The sequence below is a fragment of the Aristolochia californica genome, unplaced genomic scaffold (genome assembly GCF_029961685.1).
Source record: "Aristolochia californica isolate CCGP_79_NKW_82.1479 unplaced genomic scaffold, dmAriCali1.0.hap1 SCAF_4, whole genome shotgun sequence".
Lineage (NCBI taxonomy): Eukaryota > Viridiplantae > Streptophyta > Magnoliopsida > Piperales > Aristolochiaceae > Aristolochia > Aristolochia californica.
Genome location: NW_027182103.1, coordinates 38,633,634 through 38,648,165, shown reverse-complemented (window position 1 = coordinate 38,648,165; position 14,532 = coordinate 38,633,634).

Below are 14,532 nucleotides of genomic sequence, written 5' to 3'. Positions count from 1 at the left end.
GCTTGTGCCACCATTGTGGATCTCATAATATAACAGAGTAAAACCAACCTTTGTTCACATCATTCCCCCCCTCTTGAGAAGGATTTGTCCTCAAATCCTCACCAGGGTCGACCTTACTCAACTGTTGCAACCTCACTCGATCTTCATATACTTGTTTTGGTGTCATCGGAACTAGAGTGATTGTCCCCTGATTGTAGGCGAATGAGTACTTGTTGGTGAAGCCGTCATACTGCACAAGTCTGTAAAATTGCCACGTTTTGCCTAAGAGGAGATGTCCAACTTGCATCGCTACCACATCATACAATACCTCATCCTCATATTTACCAATTCGAAATGGTACCACAACTTGCTTCATAACCCTTACTTCCTCTTCTTTAGCTGGCAAACTTAAGGCACGTCATGCGACTAGTCCAAGCATTTCACCATTATCTGCCCAGAACTCCTCATCTCCGATGGGGTCGTCCTCCTATGGTGGCATGTCATATAGATAAGCTTTGTCTTCGAAATCAATTTCATCGTTTTCCCGGATCACCATAACTCACTTGTTTGGACATTGGCAAGCTGCGTGTCCTCTCCCCTGACAGTTTAAACATTTATTCTCACTAGAATGAGTCGAAATAGGGGCTGATTTACATTGAGAATCCATGGTAGTGGTGACTGTTTTTGGCTTGTATTTGGCTTTGAAGGTGGACGGATTTTCTTCTGTTGTTGGGTAGTTTGACTTCCAAGTGCTATACTCGAATTCTCTGGTCTTGGCCGTGTACCACCCCTCTTGAGTTACCTCTCAACTTTGATTGCCATATGCACCAAATCCTCCAATTCCACATAATGGTGTATCTCGATTGTGTTAGAAATCTCTTGGTTTAAACCATTCAAAAATATGGCCATTGTCGCCTATCGATCCTCCTCCACATTGACTCTAATCATAGTCATCTCCATCTATTTATAATAATCATCAACACTTCGGTTACCTTGATAAAAACCTTGCAGCTTGAGGTATAGATCCCGGTAGTAATGACTTAGTACAAATTGTCGTCTCATCACTTTCTTCATCTCATCCCAATTTTCAATAGGACGTTCTCCATTCCACCTCCTATTGATGCACAACTGGTCCACCACACAATAGCATTATTAGTAAATTCAATTGCAGCGAGTTTTACCTTCTTGTTCTCCGAGTAGTCGTGACAATCGAAAACCAACTCCATCTTCTTTTCCAATTCGATGTATGCGTTAGGATCATTTTTGCCTTGAAACGCGGGAATTTTCATCTTAATATTTCCCAAGTTGTTATCTACCCGGTTCCTAGCTTTTCTATTCCAGTCATACCTCCTATGACTGCCCATTGACATCCTATCAGACTCCTCATCTAATCATCAAATTCACTCATATCCTCAACTTCCATTCGGTACATCCTGTTCCTCCTTGGGTTGTTGGCAACAAATGCAGGTTGCCCCCATTGTGTTCCCTTTTCTGCCCTATCCAACCTCCCATGTATGTCTTTTAACTCCGCCCTCATCATCTATCTCATCTCTCCCATTAATGTTTGCATTTATAGATTCTGAACACCGGATGATGGAATCTCTTGATCATATGACATGATTAAAAATCTGCAAACAAGGTTATAATAACATGCAAAAGAGAATGGGTCCAGTACTTTTTTTTTTTTTTTTTTTGCTTTGATCCAAGTTGACCCGATCCGAGTTGGCCTCGGAATACCCTTTTTTTTAACCCGAGTTGACTCATTGAGTTGACCCGGTCCGAGTAGGCCTGGGTTGACTCGGTTCAGTGGCCTCGGTCTGGCGTGAAACTCAGCTCACTAAGTTCCCGGTTCCAACACTGATTAAATTTTTCCTAAGGAAGGAAAAATTTAATCGGGGTCATCTTCTGCCTTCTGCCGATCCCGAACAGTGCGGGCGTCGGTAAGTTCGGAACCTTGTCGAGAACTGATGCTTCAATTCGTTTTCCACACGGCATCGAGCAGGGCGGGCGACGGTCTTTATTTTTTTTCCTCACGGCACCGAGACCAGAGACGGCATCCCAGTGGTTTTCTGAGGATAAAGGAACGTCAGACTTGCTCGGAAGAACCAACCGAGAGTTCGGTGATAATTCGACGGGCTCAGTGTCCGTCGTCTTCGCTGGCGCAAATTTTTTTTTTGGCTTCTTCGGCAACGACGCCGAACAGAGCTTCTCCTTCTCCGGCGACGGCATCGAGAAGGCTTCTCCTTCTTCGGCAACGACACGAACAGAGAAGCAAAAAAAAAAACTCCTCCTCTTTCGCGAGCCTCAACAACAGCGTTTCTCTCTCTTTTTTTGTCTTCGGCAACGGCGCAAAACAACCTCCTTCTTCGGCGATGGCACGAATATAGAAGCAGCCGAACGAGAGTTTTTTTTCTCCTCCTTCTCGGCAACGGCTAAATCAGTCGTTCGTCTTCTCTTTTTATTTTTTGGATTTGTTTTTTGTTGGTCAAAAAAAGAAAAAAAATGGCTTTGACAACAAAGAAAAATAAACAAAAAAAAGGATAGGCAAACTTCATGAACCAAAGCTCTGATACTAACGGATACGAACCACGTCAACTCGTGATGAAACCCGATACCAAATCTGGAAATCGTCCCCAAGATTTTTCAAGTTTGATGGAAACCGTGATCCGTTGATTAGTAAAACAAGAACCTTGGTATAGTGAAGATGCCATAAACGGGGATGGAAAATCCGTTTGATTAGTCGATATTGAACGTGTTATGGTCCTTGGGTTAAGTACCTATGTCTTCCGCTCCTAACAGGCCGGTCTTTGGGTAGTATTAGCTAGGTGCTTAACATTTGGTATCAGAGTGAGCTTCCACATCGTGAGTTCGCTTCCCGAGGCACGTAGAGGCTGGATTAAAATTACTGGTAGGTCGCGCAGCCGTTGCGAGTGTCGGTTGGTCCAGTGTCGTTGTGCCGCCTTGGTCGTCAGTTCGTGAAGGTGGGGTGTGATGTTATGATCCTGAGGTTAAGTACCTATGTCTTTCGCTCCTAACATGCCGGTCTTTTGGATAGTATTGGCTAGGTGCTTAATAGAACGCCACAAGGAAACCTTGATAAGTTTGGAAAAGTGAATCACTCACCATATCAATAATCATCAAAAACCTTTTTTCAATCTATGTACCAAGTCCTCTATTTATAGTCGAGGACATGGTAGAGTCCTAATTACATTCAAATTCTAACTCTTAAAGATAAACCTATCATAATAAGATAACTCGATGCAAACTAGAATTCTAACATTATTCAAACTCTTTGTCTCTAAGATAAATATATCTTGAAAAGATAACATAATCTACTAGAGATTTAATATAACTAAAATTCTAACTCATGAGATGATATTGTTCCTAGCATGGGTCTAGTAACTTGGTGAGGTAATTGTGAATCCAGCACTATATTAGGGTTCTTGATCACGGTAATACAGTAAACAACTCCATTTCTCTTCCTGATCTCGTTATGCTTGAAAAGGAGTTTCCTTTTCTTAGTCTTTTAGATAAATAAAAGACTTATCTTGCTGTTCTTGGCCAGGAAGGGTGAAACCCCTTTTTGATCAATGAGGATAGGGTCCCTCTAGAAGGATTACAATTGCCCACATAGGAGAGATTAGGACTTCCTAACCCTCCCTTACTCGGTTAGAGGCTAAAGCTGCCTCTTTGAATGAATTACTCGATTAGGGAATCAAACCCTCTCTTTTCTTGCTCGAAATTAGGACAAATTCTTCCCTCTTAGTGCTGTAGACGTGGAGGCTAAAGCCCCTCCTTGAGCTCGGTAAACAGTATTCAAACACCTCTACCTTTCACTTGAATAATCTCCATGCAAACAGAGTTCAAAGAGAGAAGAAATAAATATCAAATCAAAAGAACCATACCTTGGAGCTCGTCAAGGAGACCTCCCAACCCTAGAGCTCATCAAGGAGAACTCCAAACCCTGTTTAACCTAATTCAATACTTCATTTTTTCTATTTCTTTACCCTTTAAATAGGGTTTGTCGTCATAACTGTTTGAGGGCTAAAAAATGACAATTCTGCTCCTACGTCCTTGCTCATTACATAATTAATGAAAAATTAGACTTAAATCAATATAAAATATGAAATTTAAAATTAATGAACTCAGTGGGTCATTGCCTCCTCCTTTGGGTGACTCAATGTGCTATTGAGTCCACAACATCTGCCTCCCCTTGGAGAAAGAGCTTGTCCTCAAGCTCGTAAGCTGGGTATACCTGTTTGAAGGTGTCTAACCACTCCCAAGTAGCTGCTTCAGGTTCTATAGCTGTCCACTGGACTAGAATCTCCCACTGGTCATTGACCAAATGGGCACGTAACACCGTGGAGGGTGTAAGAATGACGTATCCCTTGTCCACTGGAGGAAGGACCGGAGTGGATGTAGGCAGTGACTTCGTATACGGTTTCAGGAGGGAGAAATGAAACACATCATGCAGCTTGGCCGTGGCTAGGAGTTGTAGTTGATAGGCCATCGGCCCCATGCGCCTAATAATGGAGAAAAACCCAAAATACTTGGGGGAGAGCTTATGGCGCGATGGTCCCGCAATAGACTACTGGCGGTACGGTTGTAGGTGTAACCAAACATAGTCCCCTACCTCGTATGAGACATCTCAGTGTCCCTTGTCATAGACATCTTTAATGCGAACTTGAGCTCGCCGTAGGCGTTCTGCAATAGTCTGTAATACCTGGTCGCGATCCATGAGTGCCTGATCAATGGCGTCCATGCGGGTGGACCCTGGAGTATAAGAGAGAAGGAGAGGGGCATCCCTGCCATAAAGATCCCTGAAAGGAGAGGATTGAAAAGCAGAGTGGAACGAAGTATTGTAACAATATTCAGCCCACGGTAGCCATTGAACCCATTGCTTTGGACGATCTCCAACAAAGCACCGTAGATACATTTCGACAGTGCGATTAACCACCTCAGTTTGGCCATCTGTTTGAGGATGATATCCGGATGAGAATTTCAATTTCGTGCCGCTTAGACAAAAAATTTCCCGCTAGAAAGTGCTATAAATACCCCGTTCCGATCACTGATAATAGATTCTAGAATGCCATGTAATCGGACAATATGCTCAAGGAAAGTCTGTGTTACCCATGATGCTGTATATGGATGAGCCAGAGGAATAAAATGTGCATACTTGGAGAACAAATTGACCACCACAAATAGTACTGATTTTCTAATAGACTATGGAAAACCCTCAACAAAGTCCATCGAAATATCGACCCATACCTGTGTAGGGACGGCGAGAAGCTGTAGAAGACCTGCTGGACTAAAGTGGTTGGCTTTGTTGTGTTGACATACCTGACATTCTAAGACATATGTCGCAATGGAGGTCTTCATGGCTTGCCAATAAAAATCTACGTGAATGCGTTGCAAAGTTTTTTGAAGGCCTTCATGTGTGTTATCATGGTATGCAGAGAGAATGGCCCGAATCAACTCGAAAGTGCAGGGAAGAAAAATCCGTTGTTTGTAGCAAATAAGTGAATCCTGGATGGACCACTTAGACTCCATTGTCGCCTCTGAAATTTTTCTGTGTAGCTCTTATAGGTCCGGAAGAGAGGCATGGGCTTCTCTCACCAAGTCTAGGACGAGGAAACGAGGCTGGCTGGTCGCATATATGAGCTGCTAATTTTCAAAACGCCGTGACAAGGCATTTGCTGCCTTGTTTAATCTTTCGGAACGGTACTCCACCGAAAAGTCGAATCCCATCAACTTACTGATCCAATGTTGCCGTAGCGAAGTTGTGAGACGTTGTTCCAATAAGAATTTAAGGTTATAGTGATCAATACGAATGAGAAATGCACGATCCCATAAGTAAGGGCGCCAGTGTTGGACCGCCTTGACCATCCCTATTAATTTCTGTTCATACGCTGCCAATTTGTGACGAACTGCCAACTGGCGGCTGAAATATGCAATGGGATGTCATTGCTGCTGTAAGACGGCCCCAATGCCCCCACCAGAAGCGTCGCACTCAACCAAAAATAAGTCTTTAAAATTGGGAAGTTGTAAGACAGGTGTGGAGGCAAGAGCTGTTTTGAGGGCCTCAAAGGACTGTGTGGCCTCCTCTTTCCAAATAAAGGACTTCTTCTTGAGGAGACTAGTCAAAGGTGCTGCCAACGGACCATAATTCTGAATGAATTTGCGGTAGTATCCTGCTAGACCCAAAAATCCTCGCAAAGCTGAGCAAGATTGAGGCTGTGGCCAATCATGAATGACCTGAATCTTCTCAGGGATCAACATTAACCCCCTCATGTGATATAATATGGCTGAGATAAGCGACATGTGAAGCCGCAAAAGTCCATTTGGATTTATTCAAATAGAGTTGATGTGCTCGTAATAATTCAAAAACAATCTGTAAATGCGCTAAATGCTCTTCGCCAGACTTGCTATATATGAGTATATCATAAAAAAAATAAGTACGAATTTTCGAAGATAGTTGCTAAATACATCATTCATCAGTACTTGAAAAGTGGAGGGTGTATTTGATAAGCCGAACGACATGACCACAAATTCAAAATGGCCGTGATGTGTACGGAAGGCTATCTTCTTAATGTCGGAGGGGTGCATACGGAGCTGATGATATCCAGAGTGTAAGTCCAGTTTAGTAAAGATCCTCGACCCATGTAATTCATCCAAGAGCTCCTCCACTACCGGGATAGGAAACTTATCCTTCACTGTCTGAGCATTTAACTCCCAATAATCAATACAAGACCTCCATGTGCCATCATGTTTCTTCACGAGCAACACAAGTGAAGAGAACGGGGACCGGCTGCTACAAATAAGGCCCTGTTGTAACATAGTCTGACACTATCTCTCAATTTCATCTTTCTGTAGGTGTGGATACCAGTACGGTCGAGCTACCACCACTTCAGAACCTAGTTTTAAACAGATCCGATGATCGTAGTGCCTCAAAGGAGGCAATCCGGAAGGCTCATGGAAGAGGTTGGAGAACTCATCAATAAGATTTTCAATAGTGTTGTCTGGGTTTGTCCACCTGACTCCCCTGTAAAAACATTTGACTACCGCGCAATACAAAGCTTATCGTTAAAGCAGAGAAGTCCCACAGAATGGGGCCCAATGTTTGTAACCATTTAATGCCTAACAACATATCAAAGCCGGCCAAGGGTATGACAAAAAATTCTACATGAAATAAAGTTGTACCAATGAAAAAATTTGTCGTTTTGTTGATCTTGTAGCTAAGGACTTTCTCTCCATTGGCCACTAAAACTGTGGTTGTAGGATGTGGAAGGATCTATAACTGCAGATGCTGAGCAGCAGTTAAGCTAAGAAAATTGTGTGTACTTCCCGAATCCACTACTCCCACAAGTTCCTGGTCGAGGACCTAAGCTTTGACTAGCATAGTTTTGGTAGATTTTTGCCCAGTAATAGCATGCGAAGAGATTTCTGGTTGTTCCTCCTCAATAATATCATCAGTATCATTTGTATCCTATGTTTCATCCACTTTGAGCCAAAACAACCTTTTACATTGGTGACCTGCCTGGTACAGTTCATCACAGTTGTAGCACAAATTCTTGGACCTCCGTTCCGCCATCTCAGCACTTGTCGATTTTTTTTATATAATGAGGTGGATGAGTACTAGATTGGGTGTCGGATGCTAGAGTAGTACTCGGATTGTTTCTCGGACGAGGTAATGTTGGATGTGGCACCTGAGGAGAAGTATTTCGTCGCCCTTGCCAAGTGGAGGAAGTGTTATAGTCCCCTTGCATGCTGGCCTCGTGTTTTGAACTTTTTGTCAAAGTTACATTGCTCGAGCTAAGTCAGCAGGTGCATGTAGCTCCACCTCTAGTCATAATGACTCATTAAGGCCCACTGTAAATAAATTGATCTGCTGGTCTACGCGAACTATCCGGCCAACTCTTGTTAATTTTTCCTGGAATTGTTTTTGATAGAGCTCCACTAGACTAGTTTGTTGTAACAATACCAAATCCCCCAAGGGGTTGTTGTAGGCTGGAGGACCAAAGCGTATAGTGCCTAATTCTTTAAACTCTTCCCAATCTATCAATAATCTATCCGACTCAACTTGATGATACCAAAGCTGTGGTTCCCCAAGCAAGTGGAAAGCCGCCAACCCTACCATATCATTAGCTGCTGTTCTTTGATGGATACAATTTATTTCACACCTATGCAACCAAATCAAAGGGCCTTCTAACCCATTAAAAGTAGGAAAATTAAGTTTTGTATACCTGCGTACAGTGCCTCTTCCCTGGTTGAAGTTTCCAAGCTGGCCAGGATAACTAGTGCGCCCAACAAACTCATCTTCCCCTCTGTTCCTTCCAGTGGTCATATTTCTCATCATCCCATTAAGTCTCTCAATCTCAAGATTTATATTAGGAAATACCTCCATGATTTGAGCAATTTTTCTGTCATTCTCTGCCTGACCTCTGAGCACCAACTTCCTTAATTCATTCATGATGTTCTCCGCCGTGTCACCCGCTCTGATACCAAGTTGATATAGTCCCTAGCCATGGATCTAGTAACTCGGCGAGGTAATTGCGAATCCAGAACTATATTAGGGTTCTTGATCACAGTAATGAAACAAAGAATTCCCTTTCTCTTCCTGTTCTCGTTATGCTTGAAAATGAGTTTCATTTTCTTAGTCTTCTAGCTAAATAAAAGACTTATCTTGCTGTTCTTGACCAGGAAGGGTGAAACCCCTTTTTGATGCTCACGTCAACAAGGGTAGGGTCCCTCTAGAAGGATTGCTACTACCCACGTAGGAGAGATTAGGACTTCTTAACCCTCCCTTACTCGGTTAGAGGCTAAAGCTGCCTCTTTGAATGAGTTACTCGATTAGGGAATCAAACCCTCTTTTTTCTTGCTCGAAATTAGGAAAAATTCTTCCCTCTTATTGCTGTAGACGTGAAGGAGGCTAAAGCCCCTCCTTGAGCTCGAAAAACAGTATTCAAACACCTCTCCCTTTCTCTTGAATAATCTCAATACAAACATAATTCAAAGAGAAAAGAAATAAAGATCAAATCAAAAGAACCATACCTTGGAACTCGTCAAGGATACCTCCCAACCCTAGAGCTCGTCAAGGAGAACTCCAAACCCTATTTAACCTAATTCAATACTTCATTTTCTCTATTTCTTTACCCTTTAAGGGGGGGGGGGAGGGTTAGTGCACTTTGTAAGTGCAGAGGGGAAGTGGATTATAATGTAAAGTACTTTCCTTGGGGAAAGTGAGAAGGAATGTAAAGTACTTGTTTGTGTTAGTGTGCACAATGGAAAGCGCAGTGTAAAGTACTTGTTTGTGTTAATGTGCACAATGTAAAGTACAGTGTAAAGTACTTGTTTGTGTTAGTGTGCACAATGGAAAGTGTGGTGTAAAGTGTATATAAATTATTTATTAAATACAATATTTTGATATATCTGACTTTTAGAAAATTAAATTAATATTAGTTAATACATTTCACTTACATTGCGCACTAACAGGGCCTATAAGTGATTTAAAATGTTATTAGAATATGTTAATATCCTAATTAATGAAAAACTATATTATATTACTTAATGATTATAGTTTATTATAAATTAATACACTAATTACGTGTGACTAGAATACATTAATAAAAAAATAAAAAAATAACATAAGTGAATATAATACATAAATAAATTATTTTTTAATAACATAAGATATGTTTTAACATTAAAAACCACTAGTTTAATACAATAATAAAAACATGAATATAATAAATAAATATTTATTTATCAATAACATAATATATTTTTATGTATTGTTAATTAATAATATATTATCACAAAATTTAAAACCATGGGTTTAATTAATTATAGCAATAGGATAATTTAACCAAAACAATTTATGAAATATTTTAATTATGACTATTAAATCACTAATTTAATGTAGTAATTATAAAATAAATATATTAAATAAATAAAAATAATTATTTTATAAATAAAAATAAAAATTATTATTTTTACGACGATGGTTTAATTTTTCCTAAGTCAAGAAAAATTAAACCATCGTCTTCCTCACGGCGCACGTCGTCTTCCTCAGCGGCAGGAGATTACGACAGCGGGCAACGGCAACAGAGGCGGCGCTCCGACGGTACGCCGAGGGAGAGTAGAGAGGGAAGCTGAGAGGCTCTGCGACAGAGGCTCAATCTCCCGTGCTCTGCGACGGAGGTCGAGAGGGAGAGGAGAGGGAGGTCAAGAGAGAAGAGAAGTCGAAGATCGCACAACAGAGGACAATTGAAATCGCCAAAGGTCATGAGTGAGCGAGAGAGAAATTTTTTTTTGTCTGAAACCCTCGTTCGATAGAGCTTCCTTCCCAACAACCCGAGCCCGAGATGTAATTGAGCGATGGTAAGTGAATTCAGAGTTCGACCCCTCTGAATTCACTTACCATGGCTTTATGCCTAAAATGGGGGGAAGCGAAATACATCTGTATTTCACTTTCCCCCTGCACTTACGTTGCGCACTAATGCATTTTGGCTCCATTTATCCAGCGTCAGTGAAATACATTTCACTTACGCTGCGCACTAACAGGGCCTAAATAGGGTTTGACGTCATAAGTGTTTTAGGGCTAAAAAATGATAATTCTGCCCCTACGTCCTAGGTTATTACATAATTAATGAAAAATTAGACTTAAAACAATATAAAATATGAAATTTAAAACTAATGAACTCAATGAGTCATTGCCTCCTCCTTTGGGTGACTCGGTGTGCTATTGAGTCCACAACATGAGGAATCTTCTTGGGGTCCCACGTTCTCGTGGTGGGTCCCACCAACTTGTGCCACTATGGTCGGTTCCATATTGTAATAGAGTAAATCCAGCCCATGTCCTCATGGTGGGTCCCACCAGCTTGTGCCACCATGGAGGAGTTCATCGTCTACATCTACATGAGTTATACTAGTTGTCCCCGTGGCTATTGAGTTTCCCACTACCAAACCAATTTGTCGTAAAGGGGGCAACCTTGTTTTATATAATTTTTAACATCTCTATGTTCCTACCGAAATAAAATATCCTTTAGATGACTTGGAATAAAGTTCTAGTAATGTCTAAAACATAAAAAATGTTTTACAATATATCATGATTTACTGACCTTTATGTAGTCTTGCCATACAAAATGATATGCAGTAACTCGTTGTGTGGTTGTATCCCAACCGAACCCACTAGTGTTGAGACAATTCGTTATCGTTTGGTTTATTCATCCAAGAGGTATTTTTTAGCTACCCTAAGAAAGTGGGTAGACTTTGTGTCCCACAGTAGGGCTACTTTTCCGCCTGTGAAATAGAGTATGGACTGATTTCTTATGGCTAAGAGTGATTTTACTCTCTCTTATATTATGCCAGGGGGGGGGGGGGGGTTTCAAAGATATGGTGGACATCTATTTTATATGGGAAGATTTTATACACCATTTATAACATTTATGATGTTCTCTCTCCCCCAACTTGAGGGGGAGTGTTGGATGATGGGCCCAAACCCACACGTCCAAGTACGTGGAAGATGGGCTCAAACCCACTTACCAAGGAGAAGGTCCACACAGTAGTTTATGATTTATGTCTCTTATTCATTCTTACTAGGATGAAGAGAATTCTTGTAATATTAGTACTTTTGATATCTATAAATGCAATTTAAGGGGGAGGGTTTGGATAAGTCTATGATGGGGTTCAAAGATATGGTGGACAACTATTTTATATGGGAATATCTTATACACCATTGATAGCATTTAATAATGTTCTCTCTCCCCCGGCTTGAGGGGGTGTTGGAAGATGGGCCCAAACCCACTTGTCCAAGTATGTGGAAGATGGGCTCAAACCCACATAACAAGGAGAAGGCCCACAAGCCCGCACAATAGTGGCAAGATGGTAAATAAAAAGTCATCTCCTAAAGATGACACTGATGTAATTAGTTTATGATTTATGTCTCTTGTTCACTCTTACTAGGATGAAGGGAATTCCTGTAATATTAGTACTTTTGATATCTATAAATGCAACTTAAGAGGGAGGGTTTGGATAAGTCTATTACCCTATTATTCCTCCTACTTTCTCCAAATTCGTCATTCTTCCTCTTCTCCTCCTAAAACCTTCTCTCCACAACTCTTTTTCTTCTTCTCACCCCTTAATCCTCTTTTATTGTGATTATACATCATGAAATCCTAAGTTTCAAGTTTAATATTGACCCAGGTTGTGATCATTTTACATTATTTGGTACTTAAAATTTGGTGTTCAATTGTATTTCTTGTACTCCTATGTAATATTTTTAAAATTATGAAATGAAATACATATATTTTTACCCTTTTACCCATTGTACTCCTTGAGCTTCTCTTTTTTATCTATGACAAAAGGGGGAGAGAACATTGATATTATCTTTAAATGAAATTCAAATTTGAATGCAAAAATTTAGGAGTAAGAGTAATAAAAGACATGCATGAAATACTCTTATGGGATTATGTTTTAAATTTCTACAAGTTAGGTTTTATCATAATCAAAAAGGGGGAGATTGTAGACATAGGTTGACCCTCATGCCATATTTTGATGATAAAAAAATTAATTGCGATTCAAGCATTTAAGATTTCCTTCAAGAAATAAAAATCACGATCTATGAAGAAGAATAAGCAAAATCAATACAAAACCCCATGTAGAAATGCATTGTCAAGTCATCTTGAAGAAGCATTTACAAAGAAGCTTGAAGATTTGATGATCAAGAGCCCATTCACATGGAAAAATTTCAAGAACTCTAGCTTTATAAGAGGACATTCAACCAAAATTTCAATCCTAAGGTATTTATGAGCATTGGAGCTTTAGGGCATAAAAATTCTTCAAACTATGTTTTATCGATACATACAAATGATTTGAAAATTTTACTCCCTTAGTAGCCTATATCATATTTATAGTACAAATTGGCAAGTTGGCAGTAGGCATGATCGATCAACCTATATAGACTTGATCGATCATCCAAAATGCAATCTAGTAGAATCTATACAACATGATCGATCATCCTACATAGGTAAGATTGATTAGAAAAAATGTAGTAAGGGAGAATTTATAAAGTTTGATTGATCATCCATTGTAGTATGATCGATTATACAAAACACTACCTAACCAATTCTATAAAGCATGATCGATCTATGAGTTTTGTAAAGGGTTGAAAACTCATTGATTGATTCTTTGATCAATCATTAGGCTTTGAGAACTCAAAAAATATAGTCGTGATACATAGTTGATCGAACATTCATTTTCATTTATTGATCAATACTTAAGAATTTATAAAGCTTGATTGATCATCCATTGTAGTATGATCGATCATACAAAAACACTACCTAGCCAATTCTATAAAGCATGATTGATCAATGAGTTTTGTAAAGGGTTGAAAACTCATTGATTGATTCTTTGGTCAATCAATACTTAAGAATTTATAAAGCTTGATTGATCATCCATTGTAGTAATTGATCATACAAAATACTACCTAGCCAATTCTATAAAGCATGATCGGTCAATGCGTTTTATAAAGGGTTGAAAACTCAATTGATTGATTATTTGGTTGTTCAATAGGCTTAGAGAACTCAAAAAATATAGTTGTTATATATAATTGATCGATCATTCATTCTCATTGATTGATCAATACTTTTTACAACTTTGTTTTTTGAAAATGGTTAGAAGACGACTGTGTCCAAACTCGTTTGGGGGGGGGGGGGGGGGGGGGGGGGGGGTTGGTGTAACAACTAACGTTTATTGGCCTACTAAATGATTTACAAAAGGTTTCACACTTGAAATTACAAATCTACTCTTTTAGAGAGAAAAAGTTGAATGTGCTGCTCAAATCCCGTATTTTCTCTCAGATCTCTTAGCATTAGCTAAATCAAGGTCCATACACTCTCTTCTTCTACTCAAAGGATTGGAAGCTTGGATCTCTCTAGGATATGGTTCTCTCCTTTAAGAAGGTATAAGTTTCTCTTTTCTCTTTTGTATTCTCATTTTCTTGTGAAATAGATTTTCTAGAATCATAATTTAAAAGGGGAGTGCCCGCTAGAGCCAGAATCTAACTATAAGATGATCTCTTAGGAGAGATTTGTCATGTATAATTGGGTATTACACTTGGCTTAAAGAGAGTTGAAATATCTTTGCCTATAAATTTCAATTAAGAGAGCATATTAGTGGAATTTTCCCTACAATGGTTGTGGGCAAATCAAAAAAACATTTTGATCTCCTTTTGGTATCTGTTTTTTCTCTTAAATTTTTTACATTGACTTTGTAATTTAACCACTTAAGTTATATTTTATATTCTCAATTTACCCTTCTCTTGAGAAGCCACCTAGGCCAACACTAACATAATCTAAGGCTTGCTTGCCTTGCAAGAAAGAAGATGTATTATGTTAGTCCCATATAAAAGGTTTTTAGGAAATAGCTCTAGTCCCTCTATGCCTTGTAACCATTCAATTCAATTTTTTTAGAAGGTGGGACCAAACCCACCATGCCCACATGAGGTGGCATGATGAGTCATCACACGAGGTAGAATCTTCATGAGGTGTCCTC